The sequence below is a fragment of the Myotis brandtii genome, unplaced genomic scaffold, assembly GCF_000412655.1.
Source record: "Myotis brandtii unplaced genomic scaffold, ASM41265v1 scaffold420, whole genome shotgun sequence".
NCBI lineage: Eukaryota > Metazoa > Chordata > Mammalia > Chiroptera > Vespertilionidae > Myotis > Myotis brandtii.
This window is the reverse complement of record NW_005366109.1, coordinates 1,378,864-1,396,636: the sequence shown is the minus strand read 5'-3', so window position 1 is coordinate 1,396,636 and position 17,773 is coordinate 1,378,864. Positions and strand designations below refer to the sequence as shown.

At 41.1% G+C, this 17,773-nt stretch overlaps 1 protein-coding gene across 3 annotated transcripts in view; it reads left to right on the top strand.

The window, feature by feature from the left end:
• BTBD9 (BTB (POZ) domain containing 9) overlaps positions 1–17,773 on the top strand; it is a 433,633-nt gene that overhangs the window by 270,416 nt on the left and 145,444 nt on the right. The window lies entirely within an intron of this gene.

Here is a 17,773-nt window from a genome sequence, read left to right as displayed (position 1 = left end):
CAGGACAGGAATTTTTATCTCTCCTCTGTGATGATATTTGAGCAACTCTGCCATCATACCTGGTTATTTAATTCTATCGTATTTGTAAGCAATTCTTAACTCTGCTGACAGTTGTCATTTAGAAATCTTACTGGTGGTTTTCCTTTCTCCTGCTGTACTCAAATCCTGCCTCCTCATTCCTGCAACTGTGCCTGTTTCACCAGTCTGTGACTGCCTTCTAAAAAGAAGTTTTGAAAACAGAAATGTTATCTCATTGGGACTTGTATACACATCAAGACATAGGCATCTAGTTTCATATTCTGTATAACACCATGGAAAGTTCTTTGGCCTTTGTTCTTTGGAAGTAATTTATACTTCTCTAGGAAGTAATTTTATATAAATATGACTTGCTTTGGTTAATTTTAACAATCTTAAAACTCTCAGTTTTTAACTGCAGTTATTATAATGATTACCTTTTGTTTATCCACTTTGATTCATTCATTTGGCAAACATCTGAGAGCATTTGGTGACTCTACTGGCCCTGTTCTGGAGGCGTTGAAAAAGGAAAATGAACAAGGAAAGGTCTTTGTTTTCAGAAGAGCAGAGTTCAGTAGGAGAAGCCCAGAAGTGCCCACTTAACTGTGATGCAGCGTGAGATACCCTATAGCAGAAGTGATGTGAGCACTGATGAGGGAGAAATTGCTGCTTCTGTGATAAATCAGTACTTGTGGACACTACATAAAGTGCATGCCATTGGAGCTGGGCTTTACAGGGGAGGTAAGGGCTCAGTAAGGGAGTAAGGAGAGAAGGGTGTGCCCAGGAGCAGACACGACCCGAGGAAGTCATAGACACCTGACGTACATAGAACAGTGACCTGTGATTCAAACATAGGGCATATGATATAAGTAACTAGTCATGGATCCTGAAAAATAAGTGGCAGTATACTGACAAAGAGGAGCAGCAGTCCAGTAATCCAGAGGAGCATTACCTCAGAGGAATTAATCTTTGCTTTTGAAATAGGTGTTTTTATTGATGCGTGACTATAGGTATTTATTATGATTTAGACTATTGGTTCACACCCATAGCTGTACATTAGAATCTCTGCCTCATTCCAATTAAATTAGAATCTCTAACGTTGGGATCCATATTTCTTAAGCTCCTCAGGTGATTCTGATGGCAGCCAGGGTTGAGAAACTGGTCCAGTCCCACTCAACACTTGAACAGGTGAATGGAGGCAACCAAGGAGACCCTGACTCATTATAACGGAAAAGGGAAACCTTAAGTCAGAGCCTACTCCACTCTTGCACTGATAGGAAATAGCAACATCTACCTCTATCACAGCTTTCCCCTGCAGCATTAAAACATGCTCAAATCCACTTACTAATGAATAAACCAGACCCCTCTCTTGTCTACAGTTTCCCTAGTCATCATCCTGTTCTTATCCTCATAGCCTTGCCCCGTGCTTCCAATTTTATTTTCCCTCAGCCCTTTCCCACTGCACTGCCCACATTTCCCCAGCCTTGGAGCGTGTCGCATTCCTAGACTTTGTACATGCTACTCTTCCATCTGGGTTTTCCCTGCACTCACACTTTTTGTCACCTGAGGACATTTATTCCATTGATTTTTAGAGAGAGTGGAAGGGAGGGAAGAAGATGAGGGAGGGGGGAAGGAGAGAAAGAGAGAGAGAGAGAGCGCTGTGAGAGAGACACATGGATTGGATGCCTCCTGCATGTGCCCTGTCTGGGGTGGGGATCTAACCTGCAACCCTTCAGCGCTCGGGCTGACACTGTAACCACTGCTCAGGCCAGGGCCCCACACTTTTTTTTCTGGCATATCCCCACACTCATCCTTCAGTACTCAGAGATCATATTGGGGAAGCCCTCTCTGCTCTTCCCAGTCTGGATTGGGTGCCATTCCTTTGTGTTACTGTGCTATTTTTTTGTAGAATTTGTATAACAACATTTATTGATATACTAGAGGCCTGGTGCATGACATTTGTGCCCTGGGTGGGGGGTGGTGTCCCTCAGCCTGGCCTGTGCCCTCTCACAGTTCTGGACCCCTCGGGGGATGTCCACCTGCCCAGGGAGTGGGCCTAAGCCGGCAGGCAGACATCCCCCGAGGGGTCCTTAGCACTGCCACGGAGGCTGGAGAGGCTCCCGCCACCACTGCTGCTCTCGACAGCCATGAGCCCAGCTTCTGGCTGAGCAGCGTTCCCCCTGTGGAAGCGCACTGACCACTAGGGGGCAGCTTCTGCATTGAGCGTCTGCCCCCGGGTGGTCAGTGCACGTCATGGCGACCTGTTGTTCCGCCATGCGGTGATTTGCATATTAGGGTTTTATTATATAGGATATTGTGGTTATCTGTCTGCATTAAAACAATGGACCTTTTAGGAATTGATTAACTCTATTTGTTTTCATACCTAGTACCTACCAGTACTCAGTATATAGTAATTACTCAATAAAAATCTGCCAAATTAATCATGTTAAATATATTGATTTAACATTTTTGAGTGCCAATTATATGTTAGCTACCAATTACTGAGCACTTACTATGTGCCTGGTCAAGTACTGACTGCTTAACCACGTGTATTATTTAACACCCCCCTTCCCCCAGTGAGGAAATTTGAGGCTTTGAGAAATTAAGTGAATAAACCAAAACTGACTTGCTCTTTCTGATATCTTTCTCAAATTGGTATATCACACTTAGTCTAAACTGGAGGGATGTCTGTAATTTTACTATAAAATTTCTAAAGCATAATATATTATCCGATTATATTTTTTTGAAAATTGCCAGCATTACCAATTGTCTCTGCTGTTTGTCAAAGGGCTGTTTTTAAAAGATGGGATCTTGTGTGGTTTTATTCTTTGTCTAACATTTATAGTTTGCTAGCTTGTCAATAAAAATAGAGGACCAGGAATTCGTTTTATTTGGGGATTAAGAGAGACCAAATGATTAAAATCAACAGGTAGTATTCTACAACCCCCAATTCCCAGTCCTTTCTCCCCGCTGAAGAACCTCTTGAGCCAATAGTTTGAACACCCTCCCTAGGAAATCTGCTCATAAATAGAAAAATTGGCTCATTCGACTTTCCCTTCCTTTCCTTCCTCCTCCTCCCTGCTAATGAGCAGTGAAAGGGCCTAAGGACTGGTGCCAGAGGGAGAAGAGAGCAGAGAAAAAAAGCCTGAGTAATCCATGCACAGAATTACCCGCCTCTGCATAATTGAGTTTTCTTTGGCTTTCTTCTTTTCAGGGTTCGGCATTTTAAAGTTATTGAGGGATGCACTGCTTCTCCAGGCACTGAGACGAGCCCTGTTTTCAGTTTCTGCCATGATCACTTTGACTCAACTGTGTGGGCTGGAAGGCTTGTGCTTCTGACAGGGACTCCAGAAAGGAAGCTAGGAGAACTCTGAATGACAGTTCGTTTCCCACTGAGTCAAGCCCAGAATGGCCTTTTTAATCCCCTTGTCTGTTAGACTGTGCATGATACAGGCTGAGGAGTGTGTGGCAGGAGCAGCCCTGGACAGTAGGAAGGTACTGAGCAGAATGTGAATGCAGCCCAGCTTCACTTGAGCCCCAGAAAGAGAAATAGCTGATGGTGGTGAAGGGTAAACATCTCTCCTGGTTTGCCCGAGACTGAACAGTTTCCTGGGCTGCCAGACTTTCATTAACACCTGCTCGTTCCCTGGCAAACCTGGATGGTTGGTCATCCTGTGTGCATAACTTTCCTTAGCTTAGCAAAAAGTTCACAATCAGTTGGAAATCATTTCCTATTGTCTTCAGATCCTGTCTGACTCACTGGAAGAAAACAAACAACTTGAGAGTTTCCTTTTTCTCCCTGAATAAGCAGTGAAATTGAATGGACCCTTTTTGAAAGTTTTCTCCCATTCCACCTGCATCTTGCTCTCCACTTGTCTGATTTAGAACCCTGGGTGCCCTGCTCCCCATATCTATGAAGTATTTCGACGCTCATCCTCCCTTCGTCCTTTACTGCTGCTGCAGTAGCTCCAAGGATTGCAGAGGATGTACAGTATGTACTTTCTCCTACTTTGGCACTTGCTTCCCAAGGCTCTGCTTAGAGACAGCTGGCTGAGCTAAGGCATTAAGAGGCCTCCAGGCGACTCCCAGCTGAATCTGTTAGGTCTCCTGCAACAGCTGTTATCTGAACCAACTGGGTCCTGCCAACAGCAGCAAAGGAAGGGTGCCGTGCAAATGTGCAGGAAGAACACCAGACAAGCCTGTCTCTGCTCCAGAGTCTAAATCACCGCATCTGCATGTGGAGCTACAGTGATTGTTCTGGAGAGAGTGGGAAGGGGAGGAGATGGTGTTTTTCTACAGTGATCAAGGTAAACAGAGTAGCCAGTTCTGTGTCTGCAGCTGTTTCAGTGTGAGGATGAGCTGAATTATTTCATTTCTACTCATTGGGAATTATCACACACACATACAGAGAGACATCCCTTTCTTTTAGAGAGAGGGAGACTATGGCTAACAAAATCACTCCATGATTTGAATCTTTCTGCAGAGTGGTGATAATTTATGAATGGTTTACTATCTGAACATATCCTTGTTTGGACATTTAGTGAAAAACCAGTTCAGAAGATTAAATAACTAATCTGGGACAACTGAAGACCTGGTAGAAGGGATGGGACAAGGAAGAGAATGAAGGAGCAGCAACACGATGAAAATGTTATTTCAAGGCAGGAAGGAATAAAGAGTTGTAGCCCTCAGGCTGAAGGCAGTGAAGGAAATGAGGAGGAATTGTTATTATCTCCTGTGTCATTGTCCTAAGGAGCAGACAATTTTAGAGGTTATACACTGTGGCCATAGCAGATTGGAAGACCTAAGGTCTCAGACTCCTGAGTTAGTCCAGAAAAGATCCTTGATTGAACCTTTATCCCTATAGGAATAACCACAGGCATGGACATACTCTTGTGAAAAATAGTTAAGCTTTCAGATAATGATGGCAGAGTGAATACACGAGTCTCAGGCCCTTCAGAACAAAACCCCACTAAAATGACAGTAAAGGGATTTGTTTTAGGTATTAACCTACAAGGATAAAGAAAATGGGAAGAGGAGGTAAAAACACAAGAGAGGAAGCTACAAAGCAGATAAACAAGTGATAATTGATTTAACAGGCTCAAGAAAACGGAATCCTAAGCCACTGAGTCTGCAAAGGCTTAGGAATTAGAGGTGCCAGGCACCTTAGAAGCTGCAGTGCATGAGGTGGTAGGAAAAGGCTGAAATGAGGAGGATTGGTAATTGTGTTTATGAAACATTGAAGAGCTCTATATTCTCTTCCCCACTTCACAGACCTTTGACTACTTCTCTGCCACTCTGATGGAAAACTGGAAATTTACTCTATTTTTCCACCAGCTTTATTGAGATATATTGACATATAATGTGTAAGTTTAACATGATGATGTGTGACATGATGCATCTCTATATTGTCAATTGAGTACGATAGTAGGATTATTAGTTAGCACTTCTATCATCTCACATAGTACCTTTTTTATGTATGTGTGGTGAGAACATTTAAGGTCTATTTTCTTAGTAAGTTTTAAGTATATAATACAGCTTTGTTAACTGAAGCCACCATGCTGTACATCAGATTTCCAGAACTTATTCATCTTATAACTTCCTTCTCTGTCTTCAAAAGTTTGTTCCTGTTAACCAACATCTCCTCTTTTCTCTGACCCCACCTCCCAGCTCCTGGCAATCACCATTCTGTTCTGTTTTGATGAGTTATGCTTTTTTTAGAAAACACATGTGGTGGTTTCTAAAGTATTTGTCTTTCTCTGTCTGACTTTGGAAGTTTATGCATTGATGAAGGTAAAACGAGGGTCTCTAAACCTGGAAAGATACCATGCACAGTTGAGAAAGGTTATACTATAGGAAGATTAAGTGGTCATGTGCTGAGACCCCCACCTCTCAGTAACACCTCGCTCCTCACCGCTCCTCATACACACACAGACAAATACCCCTGCCCTGTTTCACCACTTCACTTCTGAAACTCTGGTAGTCATGCCCGTATCTTCCATGCAGTGGATTAGAAACATCTTCCTAGGCAATCTGACCAGCCAAGAGCTAAAGAATCTGAAAGTGGGGGTTTTTTCTGACAGCTGACCCATTCAGGCAACTATATTTTCACAATTTCCTATGGTATATCTAGGTTCCTTCCTGGAAAACTTGACAACCAGACATCTACAGAAACTAATAAGAAACAAACAGGAAAAAAATAAACTACATGGGGAGATGAAATAATAATAATAACTATCTTCAGAGAGATTAGAGTAAATATGGCAATCTTAGACCAAGAAGAAGATGCCATAAAAAGGAACATTTGGAGAACAAGAAGGATAGTTGGAAATGTAAAAATATTAAAACAGAAATGAAAAACTTGGTAGCACAGATGATAAAGTGGAGTAACTCTCAGAAAGTAGAACAAAATGACAAAAAGGTGGAAAATTATAAAAGTGCAGATGAAGATAAGGAGAACCAATTCAAAACTAAGAGTTTCATAAGGAGAGATTAGAAAAATCCAGAGGAAGAAGTTCATAACAATAATTCAAGAAAATTTACCAAAACTGAAGGACATGGGTTTCCAGATTGCAAGGGTCTTCTGAGTGCCCAACCCACTGAGAAAATAAACCCACACAAGGGCACATCATCATGAAATTTCAGAATACCAGGGATGTTAAGAAAACGTATATGCTTTCAGAGCAGGACATGTTTTGTTTAAAAAAGAAGAGGAAGAAGAGGAAGAAGAGAGAAGCCAGGTCATGTATCATAATGACTTCTGGCAAAACTAGCAGCTTGACAGGCAATCAAATAAGACCTTAAAAGTTCTGAAGAAAAACTATTTATAACTTAAAATTCCATACCTAGCCAAACTACCAATCAAATATGGACGTAGACCAAAGATATGTTCAGACAAACAAAACCTTAAAATTTTTACCTTCCAAATTCCATTGGGAAAAGCTATTGGGAGATGCTCTCCAGAAAAATGAGGGAGTAGACCAAGAAAGGAGACAACGTGAGAAACAGGATAGGGGTAGTAGAGAATGGGAGAGAGATGAAAGGAATCCCTAGAATGATGGTGAAGGCAGATCCAGGTTGACAGTTTAAGATTTAGGGGGCAATCAGACTTGAATGAAAGTGGCCAAGAGGCCTGAGAAGACTTTTTCAAGAAGAAATTGTTAGAAATACCTGATGTGTAAGAATGTTTTGAGAGGATCTTTAGTTCAAGTAAGGGAGAGTTTAAAGAGAGGAGGAAAATTAGTGTTGAATACATACAAAGCTAAGCAAAACCAAAAATCAAGATAATTTTTTAACTCTAGTAGGGAAAATAATTGGGTAGGAAAGGAAAATACTCCATATATTAGTTATGATCATGTTTACAAAATCATGTCAACGCTGAATAGTGATTCAACCAATTACAATATAATCTAAATTGGGGGGATGGAAAGGGATGCATGTGAAAAGGGGAGACCTAAATACTTGTAGATAAAGCCTAAAACTGAAAAATCAAGAAGTAGCATTAAAAGCATAGTAGTTAGAGATGTTTGATAAATCCTAAAATAACTCAATAAAACAGGTAAAAATGGTTGCCTGAGGGGAGGGGAGGAAATGAATTGTGGAGGGGGGGTAGCTTTTATAATAAACCCTATAGGCTATTTGACTTTTTAAACTATGTATGTGTAAAACTGTATTTTTAAAATGTAAAAGAAGAAAAAGAAATAGTCAAGCCAGTTTTATTTATTTACTTTTTATTGTTGAAATAAAAAGTATTGATGTCCCCCTTTTCCCCCATTGACCCCTTCTAGCCTGCACCCACCCCCTGCCCCAGGCCTTCACCACACTATTGTCTGTGTCCATAGGTTATGCATATATGCATACAAGTTCTTTGGTTAATCTCTTCCCACTAACCCACCCATCCCTACCTTCCCTCTGAGATTCAACAGTCCTATGCTTCCATGTCTTTGGATCTATTTTGTGTATCAGTTTCTTTTGTTCTTTAGATTCCACATATGAGTGAGATCATATGATACTCATCTTTCTCTGACTGACTTACTTCACTTAGCATAATAATGTCCAGGTCCCTCCATGCTGTCTCAAAGGGTAAGAGATCCATCTTTTTTACAGCTGTGTAGTATTCCAGGGTATAAATGTACCACAGCTTTTCTATCCACTCATCTACTAATGGGCAGTTGGGTTGTTTTCAGATCTTAGCCATTGTAAATTGTGCTGCTATGAATATAGGGGTGCATATAGGGTAAAGGATCTAAATAGACACTTCTCCAAAGTGGACATACAGATGGCCAAGAGACATATGAAAAAATGCTCTAAGTCACTAATCATCAGAGAGATGCAAACTAAAACAACAATGAGGTATCACCTCACACCTGTCAGATTTGCTATCATCAATAAATCAACAAATGACAAGTGCCATTGAGGAAGTGGAGCAAAAGGAACCCTTGTGAACTGCTGGTGGGAATGCAGACTTATGCAGCCATTATGGAAAACAGTATGGAGTTTCCTCAAGCCAGTTATTTTTTTCTTTTTAAAATCTTTATTGTTGAAAATATTACATATGCCCCCCTTTTCCCCCCATTGACCGTTTCTAGCCTGTGGCCCGCTCCCCGCCCCAGGCCTTCACCATCCTATTGTCTGTATCCATGGGTTATGCATATATGCATACAAGGTTTTTGGTTTATCTCCTCCCCCCTCTTCCCTCTGAGGTTCCACAGTCTGTTTTATTTTAATGAGGAGTCCAAACACCACAGCAGTAGCAGTGACTATTAGCAATATCATAGAATCTTCTTGTTTATTAAAAAATAAATCCTCTCTTACAAAATCCACATTTTACTTTATGTGCATTCATCTCATATGTTTTTCTTTCCGTGAATTTCTGAAACAAGTGTAAGGATTGACATTTCCTTTCTGATCACTGGCTTAGCACTAATGCTGTACCAGTAAAGTCTAGGTCATGAATGGTTGAACTCTCAAGAAGCTTTGGGAAGGGAAAAAAATTCTTGCCAACTACTGTATCTCCCAACCTTATTGCTAATCCAGAAATATGGATCGGGAGAGGCTTCAAAATTAAACTTCAACAGTGCATAGGACTCCTAACACAGAAGGTGTGAATATGGGAGGTGTCTTGGGCAGACTGTGAGGTTTGAAACTGTCCCATGTCTGCTCAGTCCTTTTATAAGCTGCAGACTCTGCAGACGACCTAATAGTGCCACTTGGAGCATCTTGTGTTCTCTTTTCTGTTTTTCTTGTGTTAAAGTTCTAACACATTGACAGATTTTAGCAGCAAAATCTCTTATAGCACTAATGCTGAAATTAGTAATCCTTCATGCTATTGGAACCTGGAGGACAGACTTCTCCAGTGAGATTAGCCATGGGCTTCCAGCTTTCACAGTCCCTGAGATAGTACATTATGCATATCCAGTTTGGCACCCAAGACAAAAATACTCCTCTCAAGTTTTTGTAGTACTATTTCTATTTACTTTGACAACTCTGCCTCTGGTTGGTTGCTTTGTACATAGTTATACTGATGCTTGAATTATGTGCTAAGTAAATCTCTAGATTTTTTTTTTCTGATCCATTCTGTAGGTGAAGGTCCAGAATTTCCCAAAGGCAAAGAAGGGTCTCTGAATTTCTTTGTGAGCATTGAAGCAGTTTGGGGATAGTAGATGGCAAGTGTGGGACTTTTATGGGTTGGGCTTGTTTTCCCAAAATATATTTTAGTTATTTCTCTGAGGAGCTATTGTTGCCTGCACCACATAATGTGTTAAGAATACAGAAGCTTTTCAGGGATGGATGTTCTCTGGAGCTTTGAGATCAGTCTGTAGCCTGATTGCATGGGTGTGTGGGTAATGGGTTGCCATGAAAGGAAAGAATGCATGCCAAGGCCAGCACGTGGGATGTGTTCAGAAGATGATAGTGTTTATTTTAATTCCAGTGCTAGTTTCTCCGGGATCTGGAGTGAAGATTTGTGATTTCCTTACTCCCTCTTCTCTATTACTCTCTTGACTTTGGTGCTCAGTTTTCACTTCTATTATTCTGACTGTCTTGGGCAATTCCTGTCTTATTTCTCAGTGTGTCAAATGTTTGCATTCTTGGATTCTTAGATTTTTCTTTGAGAAGAGGCAAATTTTTTCTCCTTCTATTTGCCTTTCTTCTCTGTTTAATCTTTTACTCCAAGTTCTTAAATTTTTGTTACAATAAATTAATACCATATATCCACCCTAATCTTAGGTTAAAAAAAAGAAAGAGAGAGAGAAACTTTCCTTACCCATCATGTTCCTAAGGCAGGCTTGTTATAGGTCATATTCACCAAATGAGTTCTTACAGATTCAAAGGAAAACTAACTAATTTAATTTTCTTCTGCTTTTTCTCTGGTGCACAATTCCACTAGGCTTATTTGTCTACATTCGTGGAAATGCACAGCTTATTGGATAAACTGAAAAAGATAATGCAGCCATTTTAAAGATAAAACTAGTGAAATTTTTTCTCCCTCCCCTAGCATCTAAGGCTAGGGGAAAAGTTAATGAAAAAATGCAAATGTTGAACTTTTGGTAATTTAGTTCTATTTCTTAAAATATACTTTGTGTTGGTTTAAAATGTTTTATTGAGTAATAAAATTGGTTAACAGTATTCCCACATGGGGATTTGTTCACATTAGCACATAACAGAGATAGGGAAGGGATTGGGTTATTCATATCCATGCTCTTTCTCTCTCTCCCCCCCTCTCCCCTCCACCCCTACCTTTATCGCACCTCTTTTTCTGTCCTTCTCTCCATCCCTCTCTCTACTATTCATTTTTTATTTTATATCTTCCACTTACCATTTTGTCTCTCTATAATCCCTTGAAAATTACAATCTGAAAAAAAGCAAAGATAAAAAGAAAACTAAACCATTAAATAAATATTTCTTTCCATGAAATTCAAATGAGTTCCTCTTTCCAGATCCTAAGAAGCCTACTTAATTAGCTTTTTGCCTATATCCTGTTAAATATCTCTAATAGGTGCACTGTGTCTACACCTCAGACTCATTTACACTGTGTCCATGTTCTCAGGCAGCTAGTTGTGCACTCCCATTTGACCCTCTTTTATTCCTGCAGAGAGAAGTTTCATAACTGCTTATCTTTCCAATTTAGCAAGATGGTCTATAAAGTTCTGTGCTAAACAGATCACCTACCATCCACTGGGTAGTTATTTGCTTTTTAATTTGTTGTCATTTCTTGACCTGAAAGGTAAATATCATAGGGAAGATATTTTCTCTTTATTATTCATCCCATATCCTAACATCCAGCAACAGTAGCTGGCACACAGTAAGTGCTCGGTTAACATTTAATATTTGCTGGCTGAGTCGGTGATCATTAGTGTGTGGGGGTGGTATTTCTCTTTTAGCCACGTTTGTTTTGGTTTGGTTTTTGAAGCAAGAATAGTTTACAGGGAGGGCTTTTTTTATATTTTTTAAAATCTTTATTGTTGAAAGTATACAGATTTGCCCTCCCCCCTTTATTTCCCCCTTGCCTCCCAACACCCAGTTCCCACTGTACCCCAGGCCTTCACCACCCTATGTCTGTGTTCATGGGCAATGCAAGTATGCATATAAGTTCTTTGGCTAATCTTTCCCCGCACCCTCCTTCCTGTCCCCTTTCTGTCTGAGATTCATTAGTCTGTTCCATGTTTCCATGCCTCTGGTTCTATTTTATTCATCAGTTTATTGTGATCATTAGATTCCACATATAGATGAGATCATGTAGTATTTGTCTTTCTCTGACTGGCTTATTTCACGTAGCATAATCATCTCTAGGTCCCTCCATACAGGGAGGAATTTTAAAGTTCATGTTGCTAAATGCGGTGTTTTAAGGTTAGACTCCATGTGTGAATAGGTAAGAGCTCCTTTGTCTTTCTCATCACTATACCAAGGTATTTTAGTCTTCCCTTCTAAACTGCACTGTAAACTTCTCTAGATGTAGGTTTATGTCCTCTATCTTTTGGGTCCATTCCTCCCAGTGATTAACACAATTTCTTATACCTTATAGGTGTTTATTAAATCTTGATTAAAAGCAGACTTACCCAATATACCTACAAGGTTAAATATATAAGCAGAGAATTTGAATGAATTACATAAATTTTACATATTATATCATTTTCATATGATTTATGTAAATATTATAATTACATCCTTTTGTGATATTAACTCCAAATATAATTTCATAAGTTTAAGGCATATTTTTATGGCAGGTTTTAGGTTCTATGCACTTGGAGGTGGGAAAAAAGCCTACTACTGTTCAAAATTCATTTATTTTCTCCAAATAAAAAACAGCACTTAAATATTTATCTTTAAAGTTGAAATGACTATCTATTATGGAAACACTGGGTTCTGATGTGTTAGTAATTATTTGCCCATCTTACCCCTCTGCATACTTGATTCTGCATAGCATCGGTTTTCTCTGAAACACAAGATGACTTCTCATTTGATTTGCCCTTCAGGTTGAATAGCAGAGGTGGTGGAAGGTGATCGCTCCCTCTGCAGGGCTAGCGGTCCCACGGGCAGGACTGCTCCCTGAGACAGTAGCCTCTGCTTAGGCTCACTCGGGACGCAGTGTTTAGCCTTTCAATAATTCTTCCTCTCCCAAATAAGCAAGCGCTGCTGGGGCCTTTGCTGAAGTCAGTAGAGGAGAATCTATAGCTCCACAGATCAGCCAGAGGGAAGGTTCTCTAAGAGTAACAAATCTTTTCTGTTGCAACATGCTTTTTCTAGAAGCTTTTTGTCATTCTGGCAGTAAACTGTTTTCCACTCGCTGCCTTAGCAACAAGACCTGAATTCACTTCCCCTCCAGTGTGGTTTGATTATAAGAGCACTAACATTGTACCCAGAACTAGAAGAAAATTTCATACTGGGGAAACCCACAGATATTACCTGCTTTTGGGTTAGAGAATTATTTATGTACATTCTTAGTATGTCCTTGAGAAGAAAAGTCCAGTGGAAATTTTAGAAATGATGAATCCAAATCCCACATGGTCCCAAATCCCTAGTAAATGCTATAGCTCAAGTTTTAGTTCCGTCACTGCATCTGGCCACAGCTAAGAACAGTTTTTCTTCCTAGAGTTCTCTGTGGCCACCTCAGAGAGAGAGCCAAAATGTTAGGCATCCCTTCTCATGCACAAGTCTTAGGCTAACTCTAGTTTTCTCAAGAGTCTTTGTTTAACCCAAGAATATGAAGTTCACTTTGAGAATAAAACTTTGTTTACCAAAGAATAGAATTCTGATGGATTTTGGCTTTAGCTGATCCCATGAGAGCTCATTTAAATATTTCTTACGGAATTCAATTTGATCTTGTTGTAGAAACTGCTACACATAGGCTTGTGCTCCACCAGAATCAAAGACTAGAGAATAAATATCAAGGGTTTAAAGTAGGAATGTACAAGTTACTGTTTGTTTCTGTTTTCTTTAGGATGTTAAAGTTATAATGTTTATGACTTAGAAATTAAACCTGGTAGCATCCTGATAAGAAATGATGGAAAGATAGGTTAAGAATAGGAATTTGTACCTTTCCAGAGCAAGCAGAGAATGCAGTAAAAGCTCCAAAGCAAAATGCCTGTAGGCCACAGTATTATGATGTCCACTGTTAGGAAATCCTGTTTTCCTTAACCCTTTGAGTGCCAACCAATATCCTAGGAACTATGCTAAAATTGCCAAGGCATATTTGCTGATTTTACAGCAGTTTAGGAAAAAAATTATGAATCGCAAGTAAATAAAGTTACATATTCAAAAACTTAAGGAAACCTTTACTACATTTGTTTTCTGCGCTTAGGTGCCATCTGTCAATAAAGAGTGAACTACTAGCATCTAATAATGACACTGCAGGAGGAGCGCGATCGCGCTCCCTGGCATTCTAGGGCAGGGGTCCTCAAACTACGGCCCGCGGGCCACATGCAAATACAAATATTATATTTGTTCCCGTTTTGTTTTTTTACTTCAAAATAAGATATGTGCAGTGTGCATAGGAATTTGTTCATAGTTTTTTTTAAACTATAGTCCGGCCCTCCAACGGTCTGAGGGACAGTGAACTGGCCCCCTGTTTAAAAAGTTTGAGGACCCCTGCTCTAGGGGTTAAACTTCTAGGGTTCACACAAAAAGGAAACTCTTCTGTGGGTGTGGGTTGCTGGACCAAATATGGGCAGAGGATTCTTGCCTTGCCTCCTCATGCATAGCTGAGTCAGGTCAAGGGTATTGTAAATAGGCTTTTCTAAAGATTGGGGCCTTGAAGTGGGAAATACTGTAGAGCCAGGTCATCTTCTTACTGTGGCCCTCACTGCCTTCGCTGTTATGCCCTAGAGCAGTGGTCGGCAAACTGCGGCTCGGCAAACTGTGGCTCGCGAGCCACATGCGGCTCTCTGGCCCCTTGAGTGTGGCTCTTCCACAAAATATCGACTTCTGCGCATGGGCCACGAAGTTTCAATCGCACTGTATGTGCGTACCCGCACGTGGTATTTTGTGGTATTTTGTGGAAGAGCCACACTCAAGGGGCCAAAGAGCCGTATGTGGCTCTCGAGCTGCAGTTTGCCAACCACGGCCCTAGAGCAAGGACAAGGCCCTGCCTGTGTTCTTAAAGTCTGCTCCTGGGCCTGCCTCCTTACAGATGCACCATTTTAGCAGCCACAGTTAAGAATTCTTGCCCAGACAACCAGTTTTCTCAAAGTTCAAACAAAGACCTTCTGTACCCAATGATCTACTCTTTAAATTTCTATTTAAAGATATCCTACTCTGCCAAGCCCTGAATTAGACATGTTACATGCTTACCTCATTTAAATATCCTATAAGGTCTCTGTTACCGACCTTACTTTATAGAGAAACGAAAGCTTAAAAAGGTTTAAAGCATTTCCCCCAAAGTGACACAGCGAATTAAATGATGGGGCTGGGCCACAAACCTGGCTCTGTTAGACTCTAAAGCACATTCTTCAAAACTCCATAGTGCCTTTCAATTTTAGAGTGCCAACCTTGGAGGTTTTAGATTTCATTTGATTAAAAAAGACAGAGCCTGTTTTCACCCACACTATTACAGCTCCTAGAAACTTCTGCATTGAAACATCCTTTTCTGAACTATGTTCAGGACCCAGTCTTTGTCAGTAACTAGAAGACAACTAACATAGGGAAAGGAGGAGAATTTTGGAAACAGACTGTTACACCAGGGATCATGTGGACAGCATTCATCCTCACAAGAAATGGCCAATCTGTTGCATATCTGCCTTCCTGAGCACTGTTAAAGGTTTAATTATCTTTCAACTGTCTGATCTGCTGTTGAGGACCTGAAGAGAACAAAGGGAAGCTGTTAGATTTTTCAGCAGCGCTCTCTCTGAACACAGATGAAGTCACGAGCTGTCACTGCCCCGATTACCAGGTTAAATCAGAGTCTGACTGTGCATTGGAGAGATGGTGTTGAAAGGAAAAAAATTAATCTTTAACTTTGCCTCTTATTCAAAAATTTGTGACAGAAAAAATTATGGTAGTTACTTCTCTGGTTTAAGTGTTATGACCCAGAGCAAGTTTTGCTTTGTTTTTCAAGAAAAATAAAAAAGTGAGAGAGGACTCTTTCCCATCCCCATCCCTTGGCTTTTCAATATCTCAGGTAATAACTTCCCTTCTGCCTCGGGAGGCTCCATTGTGAGTCCCATTAAGAAAATCTGTGCCACCTCCCACCCCTGGAGACACTGTTCATGGATCAGGGCCCCCCTCCACTTGAGCTGCACAGGACCTCGAAGTTTGCAATGTAGAGCTGTAGGCCACCTTGCCGGTCGCGAAGTTGGGGGATGAGTTGAAGCCTATTTGCTAGCCTAGTCCAGATCTTCTTCAGTGAAGGACAGAGTCCTGTGCCAGCAGCTCCTTGCTGGAGAAAAGGAGCATGGTTTCTTGACTTTGTTACCATTTTTTAAAATGTGTATTTGAATAGGGACTTTATGCCGTTTTTGTAAATTATGCTGTAATTTTTTGGAGACTTACAAAGTATTGTAGAACTAGAATAATTAAACTTGTTATGAGCATTACATAGAACAGGCTAATCGAGAAGTATAATATACAGTGGTGAATTGCTAATTTGACCTCAGGATTATGCAGCAGAGATAACATTATCTTCATTTATATAGAACTTTTTATCTGGAGGCATCTCTCGTGCTTTTCCAGCCATATGTATTATCTTGTTTGTTATCTCAAACACTTTCATTAAGGCTGTGAAATTTATTCCAGTACAATTTTTATTTTCAGTTTCTTATAATTAGGGAACGAGGGAAAGGAAGGTTGCATATTTTCTCCAATTCCTGACATTTGCACAAGGGTAAATTTTGGAAAATGACTATTACCTACACTTGGAGAACTTAGTTCCATATCATGTTTTAAAAAGAGGGAGAGGGAGGGGGATCATTACCGCATCCCCTCGTCAGTGGGACTGTTAACCTTGAGAACTGCCAAGGGGAAAGGCCCTGTTAGTTGCTGCCAGGCTCCTCTGCCTTGCGCAGTATTAGGAGAGCTGTCTCTCCTCTGGTGGAGGCTCGACCTAGGGAGCAAGAGAGTGGTCTGATCAAATTGCACCAAACCACATCCCCTCCATCCCCTCCACGCTGCAGATAGCAGCACTCAGGCTGTCACGACCACGAGCAGCTGAAAATGCTATGCTGGTTGTGTTTCTGTGGTTTTAAGGAAATGGACAAAATTAGATTCAGGCCCAGGTGCCAGCCTTAACACACCCCTTCCCTTCCAGAAAGCCCAGTATCACCGCTAACAGTAAAGAACAATGCAATCTGTTCTACCCACACCATCTAGAATCTCTTTTAAAGGAACCCACCCAAACCCAGGGAATTCAGCACCTTCTGTCTGCCTTGAGGGCCAAAGAAAATAGATCAGGGCCAGCTTTTTGCTTCACCAGAGGGCTCTGGTGACGGACCAGTTGCCCTGGCGCTCCGCACGGGAAGCACAGTGTCTCCCGCAATGGCTGTGGGCATGCTGAACAGCCAGTCCAGGAGATGGCATTTCTATTGGTTATGAAGATGAGTGACCAGCTCGTGTCAAGGAACAGATGGCCAAATGAGGTGCACAGGGAACGCTGTGAGATTCAGGCTTGAAGAAACAGGAGGGAAAATAGCCCATGATATAAAACCCCCAAATCTAGTCTCCTTAATGAGAATTTTTAAAATCGGCATTTATGTTACACAGTTAACTTGGAGTGATGAGAAATATAAGGAAATTACCGAATTAGTGAACAGCGATTAACTCAGAAGTAAAATTGTATCATCTAACTTGAAGGTTGCTTTACACAGTGGAGAGAGGATATTGCTGAACCCTGGCCTGGTCTGTCATCTCCTAATTGAAATCTGTGCGTTTAATATGCCCTGTCCTACAGAGTGGATAGTTCATAATTTGGGAGAGTGTCATCAGTTAATCTAGTTATTTTTCCTGGTTCTTCCTTTGAATTCCAGTAAGAATGTGGTACATTCCCCCTGTGGCACTCAGAAGAATGAGTTTGTCTGTTCATTAACCTGTGAACTGTCAGGTCCCTTTGGAGAGTGAAAGGAGCAAGTCACTCCAAGGTTAATGCTTGTTTGTTGGAGGTGAAGCCTCCAGGGAGATACAGAGGGGGAACAGGCCAAGATGCTCAAGACCTGCCCTGTGAAACTCTGCACTGTGTGCAGATGCCAGATCCCTGTGGGCCGGAGGGAGGTGCAGAGCAGGCTGGGTCACCTCTGCGGATCACTTCCTCTGGTCAGGAGAAGGCTTCCCAGCAGTG